Source organism: Miscanthus floridulus, chromosome 11, assembly GCF_019320115.1.
Source record: "Miscanthus floridulus cultivar M001 chromosome 11, ASM1932011v1, whole genome shotgun sequence".
Classification (NCBI taxonomy): Eukaryota; Viridiplantae; Streptophyta; class Magnoliopsida; order Poales; family Poaceae; genus Miscanthus; species Miscanthus floridulus.
The window spans coordinates 38,932,512-38,945,371 of record NC_089590.1 but is presented as its reverse complement, the minus strand read 5'-3'; positions in this window follow the sequence as shown (position 1 = coordinate 38,945,371).

Sequence of the window (12,860 nt, the reverse complement as noted above, 5' to 3'; positions counted from 1 at the left end):
GCTGGGTGGTCAGTAGGATGGTTCCAACTGTCGATACGGAATTTCGTCCCGTGCTGAGGACACAAGAGCAAGCCAGAAGGGTCCGCTCGATGGAGCTGGAGATCCGCCTAGCTTCAGCGCAGGGGTGGTCGATCCTATGCACTCATCCCGAGACGTGCCAGTCAATTTGACCCTGTAATTGACAAGGAGAGAAAGTTTATTAGTAACTAAGGACGGAACATGCCAGTGTTGCCAGACAGTTCCGAATGTGCGGCTCTGAGAGCCGACATAAAAGGAGATCGACTAAATAGTCGATTCCAGCGTATTCATAAGAATAAATCGGTTAAAGTTCATGGGGTTGTGTAAGAAGAATCGATTATCGTTTAGGATGAATATCATTCTTTAAATAAATATTGGTCAATGGCAATAAGATATTAACAATAATTAGTTCATGCTAAGCCAATGACTGCAAGTAACCAAACTTCTTTATAAAAGAAACAATTCATCATCATTCAACCATTTAATAGAAATAAATCTAATGAACATATTAGATCTCATCTATCGCTATGACCAGTTGGACATGAGGCAGAATCATGTAGGACCGTAGAAACAACAATAGACTCGACGACCCTAACTTATTACAAATATCAGTGGGGCATGAGGTAGAATCATGCAGACCGTAATACAATAATAAGATCATGGGGCTAACACACCTTTCAACTTATTGCTACTTCAACGATCTCGTGATGCGAACTGTTCGTGGAAGCACTCGATATCGGCTAAAACAGCCGATTCAGGCATAGAGCACAGTTAAGGTCATGTCCTCTCATGAACAATCTACTAAATAACGATCCCCACTCTACGGTGCTAACAGTGGGGTGTGAGGCAGAATCACACATGCCGTGATAACGAGGCATGAAACAGTTTTCAGCTAGCCAATAGATCTACTCAAGATCAAACATGCCTTAACCGCACGCTATGCACGATCAAGATTGATATAAAACAGTCGATAAAACATAACTCATCATTTAAAGTGTAGATTAGATCGGTTTAAATTAACAAAGGATGGGTTAAGAAAGATACAAGACCAATCCAGATCAATCCCAATCGGACGAAGTGATATTGCTGTAATTAAATAAATAATAGAAGCAATAGGCAATATCGGTAACTTAATGAATCTATCCAAAGGAACACCACCCTTAGATAGAGCCGATAACTTGACCTTAATCTAGTTCGAGCAGTGGAGGTCGACTGGATCGATGCAAGCCATACTTGAACTAGACAAGAGTCGATAACTAACTCATATCAGAGTCGCAGTGGAGGTCGACCGGATCGATGCAGCCGTACGAACAGAGGTATAAGCCATGACAATACTTACAGACAAGCAGTGGAGGTCGACCGGATCGATGCAGCCGTACTTGCTGAAGAACTCGCCGAGATCTACTCTACTCCTACTCCTAAGGAGTGGCTAGAGCCGAAAAAAAGTAAATAACTTGAATTGGATTAATTGTGTGTCTTTTACAATAGCCGGGTTTTGATATTTATACTCGGGACCTATGCATGACTCCTATCTAAGCACGACTCATCACAATCTTTGGCCCTACGAGAAAACATTCCTAATTTAAGATAACTTAGGACTCTAATCTTTCCTTTCTTGTAAAGTCCAACATGCCTTGTCCTGGCGCCGATCGTAGCCTTTGTCGTCATCTGCCGTCAGCTATCTGAAGAAAGCCGATTCTGGTGTTGCATTTGAATCAGCTGAATCCGATCTGCACGCAATTGATTCCTTGATGACATGATATTGGGAGCTTTCGAGTCCCTACGACTCTCCTTCCTAAATTTTGGTGTAAACACATGCCCCCCAATTTTGGGATAAAAGTAATTTTATTCCAAAATTATCACATCTGTATCCCTGATAGGTTCGCAATCACGGGTAGAGAATCTTGATCTGGGGTCTACTATATGTCATCGTCTATGTCAACTCATGAGCCCATGCTCTAAAACTTTTCATGAGAGTATCATTGCTTCACGGGCATTTGGATTCATCTTTTGAGGCTAGCTATTAAATGTCCATCTGACCCTAGGCGAGAGAACTCAACAATCCAGCTATGTTTCTCTTCTATCTCCCCCCTCGAGTGCTTCTGACTCCGTCAGACCCTCCGTGGTCTATCCTTTTGCTATGAAGATCTTGAGCGGTTAGAAGAATTCTTGTGCATAGGGTGATTATGTCGTTCATTCTAGCACCTCGTTGAGCAAGAAGACCAGCTATTACGGTTAGAAGAATTCTTGTGATATCACCTGAGTCTTCTCTCCATGCTCGAAAAGCTGTTCTAGTGTTTGCGAGGGCTAAAATGTGTGGACACCTTCCCCTTGTTTCGCTCCTTCAAACGCCCACCGGGAAAGCCATAGGCTTCTTTCCCATAGTTTCTCAATTTACCGAGAAATCGGCTGAGCATATGTTAGGCGGGCGACCTTTCCTCTTCCCTAGCATAATTTTATCAACGGACCAATGTTGATTCGGTTCACGATGTCCTTCGGCCTTGTGGGGACCTGAACTCCCTTCAATCCAAAGAAGCCTTGATGGGTTGATCTCTGGTCAATGTAAATTCTTCGTATCCATCCCATAATATTTTGTAATTTAGGGAAGCAATAAGTTCAAATCTATTATCTCCTCGTTATCCGTCCCCTGAATTCCCAAAGTGTCGATCCGCTTCCGTCTCTGATTCCAATTTCACACCCCCGGCGAAGTCTATCTTCTTGCCTTCCTGGGCTATATATACGGGCCACGGCTGTGGATCTAACAACAACCCACTTTGTCTCAAACCTTCTACATCCTTAGTATAGTTTTTGCTTTTTCCGTAGGTTTGAGATCATGGAGAATAGCAAGAGGTCTGCTATGGAGGCCCTCAACGGATCTGCATCATCGTGCCAGCGCCTTCATCGCCAAGAGGGTGCAACCTGGGCTTCTCCCATTGTTCCAGAGCAGAGGGCCGACTCTGCCCAGCCTTCGAGGTCATCTTTGGCACCAATTCGCCGCCAGCTCCCTCATTACTCGAGGAGGCAGATCGACAATGATGATCTACTGGCCTCCATCGATCGGACTGACCAACATCTGGCCAACTGCCTCTCCCTTGCAGAATTGCTTTGGCCATGATTGAAGGCCGATCACCCCCCGAGGTCAGCCTGGTAGGAGAAAGGTTGGCCTAGGGCTGAAGCCAGAATCATAGGTGAGATGTATGCCATAATTTCTCTATCTTCTTCTTAATTTTGCCTTCAAGTTTTCTGATCATCCTTTCCTTAAATCTTTTAGATCTAACTGCTCAGTTGGAGAGTCTTCGATCAGCTACGGATCACGCGGTGGGGTTTGTCAATGCCAGGGGCGACATCCTGGTGGTTCACTTGCATGACATCCCAAACCATGTTAGGGAGGTCACCCTTCATGGCGTTCATCATGGTGCTGCCATGGCGCTGGCTGCTGCTCAAGCCCGTTCTAGCCATAATCTTTGGCTTCTCCCCCATGGTTTTTCAGACGTAGCATACCCTAGGGAGCATGAGTGCTTTGTTGAGGACTTCCTTAGCGCCGCCAACTCTGTAGCCTTTAATACCCTAGCCAATGACATAGTAGGCCAAGTGTTTTCCGGCCTGTAGCTTGTAATAGGTGACATTTAGCAAACAACTTCCTCATCTTGAGTGATTTTCCTTTGTTTTGTACTTCATACACATCACTTCGTCCGTGTTTGCTTTGTTTCTATAGGTGATACACATCGTACCAGCTTTTACCCCTTCAGGTTCATTTCTGCACTAGAGGCGATACCTTTCCAATATCGGCTATTAAAGCTATCGACCGAACAAATTGTTTATTAAGTATTGATCCAAACCCTAGGATAATATTTCTTTAAATATTTCCCATTGATTGCTCGGCCGAATTCTTCCTCTCCTTTTAGTGTTTCCAAAATATAAGTATTACCAGGCACACAACGTTTGATCCGATAAGGTCCTTCCCAGTTAGGTGACCATTTGCCGAATTTACTATCCTTTGACCCGATCGGCAATTTCACTTTCCAGACCAAGTCCCCTTCAGAGAATTGCTTAATCTTGACCTTTTTATTGTAATATTTCACAACCCTCAGTTTATTGGCTTTGATATTTTCAAGAGCACGTAGCCGAAGGCAACTCAAGTCCTCTAAATTGTCTATCATAAGATTCTTGTAGACTTCGGCTGACAAATCATTCTATAATGTAACACGCCTCGATCTAGTCCGAACATTCCCAAGGAAGAACTGTATTATGGCCATACACAAGTTTCGTAAGGTGACATTTTAATTGATCCATGACAGGCCATCCTATATGCCCACAGCGCCTCATTTAGCGTCAAATGCCACTTCCTTGGCTGTTCCTCGATCTTTTTCTTGATCAGCTTAATCATAATCTGGTTGGACGCCTCTGCCTGGCCATTAGCCTGAGCATAGTAAGGAGAGGAATTTAGTAGCTTGATTCCCATACTGGCAGCAAAATCCCCAAACTCTTCTGATGTGAACATTGTTCCTTGATCTGTAGTTATAGTTTGAGGAATCCCAAAATGATACACAATGTGTTCCCTTGATAAAATCAATCATGTTCTTTGAGGTTACCATCTTCAAAGGAATTGCCTCAACCCATTTAGTGAAGTAATCTATTGCTACCAATATGAACTTATGTCCTTTGCTTGAAGGATGGAAAAATCTAGACAATTAAATCAATTCCCCAACCTCGAAACGGCCATGGCTTGATTATTGGATTCATGGCCGAATGCAGGCGATCTCTGGACATTACCAAAACGATGACAGTCCTAGCACCCCTTGTAATATTCAAAACAGTCTTCCAATATCGTTGGCCAGAAATATCCTGGCTCTGCGGATAATCCATTTCATCTTATAAGCCGATTGATGAGCTCCACATATCCCTTCATGTACCTCACCCATCAACACCTTAGCTTCTTCTTGGTTTAAGCATTTGAGCAACACCCCATCGACTGTTTTATAATATAACTGATCATCTAACAAAACATACTTAGGCCGATTTATACCTTAGCTTTCTGGTAACTTTCTGAGATGGATCTTTAAGATAATCGGCTATTTTGACTCTCTAATCATCACTTGAGGTTTCACTACTCAAGACTTCTTGAAACACTCGATATCCTGATGCACTTTGAGCTAGACGGTTAGCTTCTTGGTTTTGTGCTCTCAGAATATGTTGGAAAGAGATATGAAGAAACTCATTGAGTAACTTTTGGCACTCATCATAGTATCCTTTCAAAGTCTCTTCTTTGCACTCATATAGGCCGATCAACTTATTAATAATTAGCTGTGAATCTCCAAATACTTCAATTGCTTAAGCCTTTACTTCATGAAGAAGTTGGAGTCCCTTAAGAATAGCTTTCGTACTCTGCTTGATTGTTAGTAATCATTGGCTCAGTTGGAAGAGCAAACTCAAAACTTGCCCCCTCGAGGTGAAATAATAACAATACCAATGCCACCACCCTGCTTGCATGATGATCCATCAAAGAATAACGTCCAAGGCATCGGCTCTACATAACCAATGCTTGGCTTATGATGCTGGGTGACAAAATCGGCCATTACTTGTCCTTTGACTGCTTTAGCCGATTCGTACTTCAAGTCAAATTCTGATAACGCAAGAATCCACTTTCCCACTCTTCCATTCAGTATTGGCATTGATAACATGTGCTTAACCACATTAGCCTTGGAAACAACTGTACACTCGGCCGATAATAAGTAGTGTCCATAACTTAGTGCAAGAGAAATATAAGCACAAGCATAACTTTTCGGTGGGAGAATATCTTGTCTCTGGATCCAGTAGTCTTCTACTAGATAGAAAACAACTCTCTCTTTTCCTTCAAATTCTTGCATCAAGGCCTAATCCAATTGTCTTGTCATCAGCCGATATGTATAACTTAAAAGGCTTACCTTGCTAAGGAGGGACCAACATAGGTGGACATTTCATGTATTCTTTTATCTCTTCAAACGCCTTTTGTTGTATGTCACCTCACTTGAATTCTTGATCATTCTTCAACTTCAACAAGGGAGAAAACGGTAGGATCCTTTCCGACAAATTTGAAATGAATCTTTTGATGAAATTGATTTTACTAAGCAGAGATTGCAACTCTATTTTGGTAGTCGAGGGAACTGCCTCATCAATTGCTTTCACGCTTTTCTGACCGACTTCGATTCCTCTCTCGTGGACCATGAATCCCAAGAATTGTCCAGCTGATACTCCAAAAGCGCACTTATTAGGATTCATCTTTAAACCATATTTTTTGTGCATTCTAGAGTCTCGCAAGTCAGCCAGGTGCTCTTTGTACCCTTTGGATTTTATCATCACATCATCGATGTAGATTTCAACAATCCTACTCGATCAACTTATGAAAATGTAATTCATCACCCTTTGATAAGTTACACCGGCATTCTTCAGACCAAAGGTCATCACAACCCACACGAACAGACCGATTGCATCGGGGCACCTGAAAGCGGTCTTGGCTATGTCTTCCTCAGCTATGAAGATTTGGTTGTATCTTGCATTGCCGTCCATGAAGCTAATAACCTTGTGCCCGGCTGCTGCATCCACTAACATATCAACTATCAGCATCGGATAACCATCCATGGGTGTGGCTTTGTTCAGATCCCTAAAATCAATGCAAACTCTCAATTTTCCATTCTTCTTATATACAGGGACAACATTCGATATCCATTCCTCATATCGGCATGGTCGGATAAATTTTGCTTCCAATAACCTTTCAGTCTCCTTTTTTATATCATCGAGCACGTTCAGGTTGAATCTCGTTGGAGCTTGTTTAAATGATCGATATCTAGGTTTGATTGGCAACCGATGTTCAACAATTGACCGGTCTAAACCAGGCATCTCATAGTATTCCCAAGCAAAGCAGTCTTTAAATTGCTTTAATAAATCAATTAATTCCCGCTTATACTCTGGATCCAACTTAGCACTTACGTACGTCGGCCTAGGTCTATCTCCAGGACCAATATCTACTTCCTCCAATTCATCAGCCGACGTGAAGTCATGTCCTAGTTTGCCATCTATACCATCTATTGGATTATCCATTAATACAAATTTTCAAAGCCAACTGCTTGGATCGGCTATTGGCTTTCACCATTGACTCTGAATTCTGATGGCAACAGAAAAGCCATTTGGATATTAGCCGATGGTTGCTTTTTATCGGCTATTTGCTTAGTACGCCATACTTGAGGTTTACCGGATGCCTGAGCCTATTCCATCTCTTTATTCCTTAGGCGTTGCACCCTTCTCTTTTGGCTTCTTGTTAAACCTCCTAGACACCATTGGCCTTCCTACCAAACATAATCTTCTTTATTGCCTTCTTCTTCATAATTAGCCCAGTCTTGGTCAATAGCTCGTTTTCCAAGCCGATCATGAACACTTTTATTTTTAAGCGCCGATCTATGTTATTATGATGATATGCATCTTCAGTATGGATAGAACGGCGGTTGGTTTGAGATTGCCTAAACTCCCAATATTGATTGCTGCATTCTGGACAGTCATGCCTGGTAGGCAACTTCAAACATTCATTCCAGCAATGTCTGAAAAAGGACAATTCCAATGTAATTCGGCTTGTTTCCTTTCATACCTCTCTTCTTTCAGTTGATGCTGGTATGCTTGATCTTTGAACCAACGCTGATAATCCTTTTCCTTCTGCCACTGCCACTTATTCAATAGGATCCGAGAAGTAACTCGTGGCTTTGTCGCCCCATCTTTTGATGTCTCCCCCTGCTCGTATCGGCTCTTTTGCTCGGCGTGATGTCTTCTAATCTCTCTGTACTCATCAGCCGATATTTGCATCTTGGGGTCGACTGTTCTAGCTTCTCTTGATTTGGTCGATGTTAGGACCTTAGCTTTTCCTTTGATTAGTCTAGCATCAACCATATTCTGATCTCCTGGAAAAGGATTATCATCAACTTTCATTTTCTAAGGCATGTCAAATTTGAGCCTCCCTTGTTGAATAGCCCTCTGTATATGCTGCCTGAAGATTCTACATTCATTAGTGGAATGAGAGGTAGCATTATGGAACTTGCACAACTTCTTATTCTTCAATTGATCAGGGGGCAACATAATATGACCATCGGGCAACTTGATCTGCCCCTTCTCAAGTAAGAAATCAAAGAGCTTGTCTGATTTGGTGACATCAAAGTCATAGCTCTCCTCGACTCCTCTTCCCCAAGGATTTGGACACCATCACTGTCTTCTTGCCCCAATTCCATTCAGCCACAACAACCTCTTCTTCTTCATCTTCATAGCCATCATCGACTGAGTATGGATCATAAGCTTCAGCTATTGTGATACTCTTCTGAAATTGGGTATCTCTATGCATACTCTGGATTTGGCTATTGAGCACTGCCACTCATTGAGCCAATTGACCCAGGTTATCAAATTTTTGTCCCAACAACTTTTCTTTTCACATTGGCAACATTCCTTGAACAGCTAAAGCAGCTAGTTGATCATCAGCCAAGTTTAATGAGAAGCACAAGTTCCTAGTTTCTCGGAACCTCTGAAGAAACTCAGTGCCTGATTCATTAGTCTTCTGTCTTATAGTTGTCAGATCGGTAATCTTCTTTTATCCAGTCCTAGTGTAAAAATATGTTTGAAACTTCTTCTTAGGTCAGCCCAATTGGCAATGGAATTGACTAGTAGTGATCAAAACCAAGTGAATGTTGGCCCTGATAAGGACAAGGAGAAGAAACAAACTCGATGGGCATCCTCAACTGATGCTTCGCGCAATTGTGTAAGATACCGACTGACATGTTCTATTGTGCTTGTACTATCTTGGCCAGTGAACTTAGCAAACTCTAGGGAGCCTATAATTTATGGGAAGAGCGACCAAATCATACCATTCTGGATATAGGGCGTTTGTATGAAAAAGTCAGCCCTTTTGGCTTCAGACCAAATTGATTCTTTATCATCTCGGTCACCCTCAACAATAACTCATTAGCTTGTGGATTTGGATTCCTCTACACCTGCGGACCCTTTATGGATTGAAATCTCGTGTGCCTTGATATCCTAGATTTGGCATCATGTGAAGGGTGTTATAATCCATGCCATAGTGATACCCTTATGGAATCTCGATCTGCTGGGTTCTTTGCTGGCTTGCTGCTTGAAGTCTCTGATTGTAGACATAAGGATCTATATCTCTACGGATCCTTTGAATTGATGGTGCTATTTTTTGAGCCGACGACTGGTATGTGGCCTAATATGCTAAAATTGATCACCTAGGTTCTGACCTTGCCCCGCTTGGCTATTGCACATGTTGTACTAGCGGTCCAGGATTATACTGTATCTGATTCGCAGTAGTTCCTTGAGCCTGTTCAGATGAACCCTGAACTGCCTAGACATCACCATTACCAACTGGTGTTGCTTCTTGATGGCTGGTACTGACTTGATTAGTCCCTTGGGTCGACTGATCTAGAATGTTGTAATAAGCTAGCCCACCTAGACCAACTGGAAACCCATGAATCGCCTCTCTCATGGCATTGTGGAATATGTCTAAGAAAGCTTTGTTATGGCTTGATATGGCATCACGAACAGATTTGTCTACAACTTCCTTAAAGAAACATCTGTCTTCATCTTCAGTTATATCCAGTCTGCCCATGTAGTAGAACTCTTGGTAGTAGAAATTTCAGAACAATTGTGTTGTCACGTATTTTGGTGTAGGACAACAAACACTTGTTCTGAAACTCTTCTATAGCTTTGCTGATGATACCCTTATCCCCGTCAGGTAGATCTTCATAATGCAGCATAAGCATGTCGTTGTTGTTGTGAACCGCCATGAAGATTATGGTGTCCCACCTGAGTGTGCCAGAAACATGTGTCGACACTGGAATTTTGTCGCATGCCGAGGACACACGAGCAAGTCGGAAGGGTCCGCTCGATGGAGCTAGAAATCCAGCCTAGCTTCAGCGCTAGGGGTGGTCAATCCTACGCACTCCTCCCAAGATATGCCAGTCAATTTGACCCTGCAATTGACAAGGAGAGAAAGTTTATCAGTAATTAAGGGCGGAACATGCTGGTGTTGCCAGATAGTCCTGAATGTATGGCTCTGAGAGCCGATATGAAAGGAGATCGACTAAATATTCGATTCTAGCATATTCATAAGAATAAATTGGTTAAAGTTCATGGGATTGTATAAGAAGAATCAGTTATCGTTAAGGATGAATATCATTCTTTAAACAAATATTGGTCAATGGCAATAAAATATTAACAATAATTAGTTCATGCTAAGCCAATGACTGCAAGTAACCAAACTTCTTTATAAAAGAAATAGTTCATCATCATTCAACCATTTAATAGAAGTAAATCTAATGAACATATTAGATCTCATCTATCGCTATGATCAGTGGGGCATAAGGTAGAATCATGTAGGCCATAGAAACAACAATAGACTCAATGACCCTAACTTATTACTAATATCAGTGGGGCATGAGGCAGAATCATACAGGCCGTAATACAATAATAAGATCATGGGGCTAACACATCTTTCAACCTATTGCTACTTCAACGAATCTCATGATGCGAACTATTCGTGAAAGCGCTCGATATCGGCTAAAACAGCCGATTCAGGCACAGCGCACAGTTAAGGTCATGTCCTCTCAGGAACAGATCTACCAAATAACGATCCCCACTCTACGGTGCTAATAGTGGGGTGTGAGGTAGAATCACATAGGCCGTGATAACGGGCCATGGAATAGTTTTCAGCTAGCCAATAGATCTACACAAGATCAAACATACCTTAACCGCATGCTATGCACGATCAAGATTGATGTAAAACAGCCGATAAAACATAACTCATCATTTAAAGTGTAGATTAGATAAATTTAAATTAACAAACGATGGGTTAAGAAAGATATAAGGCTGATCTAGATCAATCCCAATCGAGCGATGTGATATTGCTGTAATTAAATAAATAATGGAAGCAATAGGCAATATCAGTAACTTAATGAATCTATCTAGTAGGAACAGCCACCCTTAGATAGAGCCGATAACTTGACCTTAATCTAGTTCGAGCAATGGAGGTCGACCGGATCGATGCAGCCAGTACTTGAACTAGACAAGAGTCAATAACTAACTCATACTAGAGTCGTAGTGGAGGGTGACCGGATCGATGCAGTCAGTACGAACAGAGATATAAGCCATGATAGGTACTTATAGACAAGCAGTGGAGGTCAACCGGATTGATGCAACCATACTTGCTGAAGAACTCGCCGAGATCTACTCTACTCCTACTCCTAAGGGGTGGCCGGAGCTAAAAAAATTAAATAACTTGTATTGGATTGATTGTGTGTCTTTTACAATAGCCAGGTTTTGATATTTATACCCAGGACCTATGTATGACTCCTATCTAAGCACGACTCATCACAATCTTTGGCCCTACAAGAAAACATTCCTAATTTAAGATAACTTGGACTCTAATCTTTCCCTTCTTGTAGAGTCCAACATGCCTTGTCCTAGCAGCCGATCGTAAGCCTTTGTCGTCATCTGCCAGTCGCTATATGAAGAAAGCCGATTCCTGGTGTTGCATTCGAATCAGCTGATTCCTGATCTACGCTAATTGATTCCTTGATGACATGATCTTGGGAGCTTTCGAGTCCCTACGACTCTCCTTCCAAATTTTGGTGTAAACACCAATGTATGTAACGCTGACTGATTGCCAACTAATAACCCAATTGCTAATGATTGATTACCAACTAAACAATTGCTATTTTCATTACTTCTACTAAATTTGATCTCAATATTCAGTTTTTGTCATGCTCTTCAAAACTAGGATCAGTCTCCTCTGTTGGATCTTCTCTATCACCGGTCACTTGTTTCACTGGTTCATCGACACATGCTTACTAATGGGCTAGAATATGAATATCATCAAGAGGCATAACAATTAGCTAGATCTTAATGTCTAATACCTATGACTAATAAAAATGCATATATTAATTTATATGTTTTTTCTCTTTATTTATTTTCTAAGACAATAGACATATAGATGCTATGTAATTTGTATCTGGTTGTGCTCAATTAATTGTCTATATTGCTTTCTCATCTGTATCCATAGTTTACCCTTTTCATAGCTACTCTGTGCTTATTTTCTAAGACAATAGACATGTGATATGATGACTTCATTGAGGTGGAGAACAATGAACTCGTGAAAGAGGTGGAAAGGCTCGAGAAAGAGTTATCTAGCTACTTTGAAAGGCAAGTACAAAACAAACATTGTCCAACCTCCTCAAGATATAACCATGACAACATGATTAAAGAGCTTGAGTAGGGTGCAATCGTGACATGATTCAAGTGTCAGAAAGAAGGACACAAGTCCATTGCAATAATGTGTGGGCAAGCTAATAAGGGATGATACAAGGTAGAAGCTAGAAGGACATCAATAGCAGCAACTACATATATATCCTCACCAAAGTGAAGAATGAGAAGGTGGTGGCTCATAGGCTAATCACAAGTGTAAGCTCAAAGGATTCTCTCAAACTCACTCTCACTGAGTTCATCCCAAATCCTAATGCTTGTGTTCATGTTGGATGAAGGAGAAGGTGAAGATCAAGACTACCACATCCATCTCAAGTGTAAGCTCGTGATCCTCGTCAATCAATCCCTTCTATTCATCTCAATCTCCCTAATTCATATGCTCATATGCATGGCAAATTTCCTCTTCCTCTCCAATATTGAATCAAGCCTCTCCCATGGCGCAAGAAGGATAATAAGTAGTGAAGCTTGAGCTTTGTGGATGCAAGTTTGAGACCCCCATAAGTAAGTTCAACATCATCTCCCCCTCGATCTTGCTCGCAATCTCAAAATCTAGAATA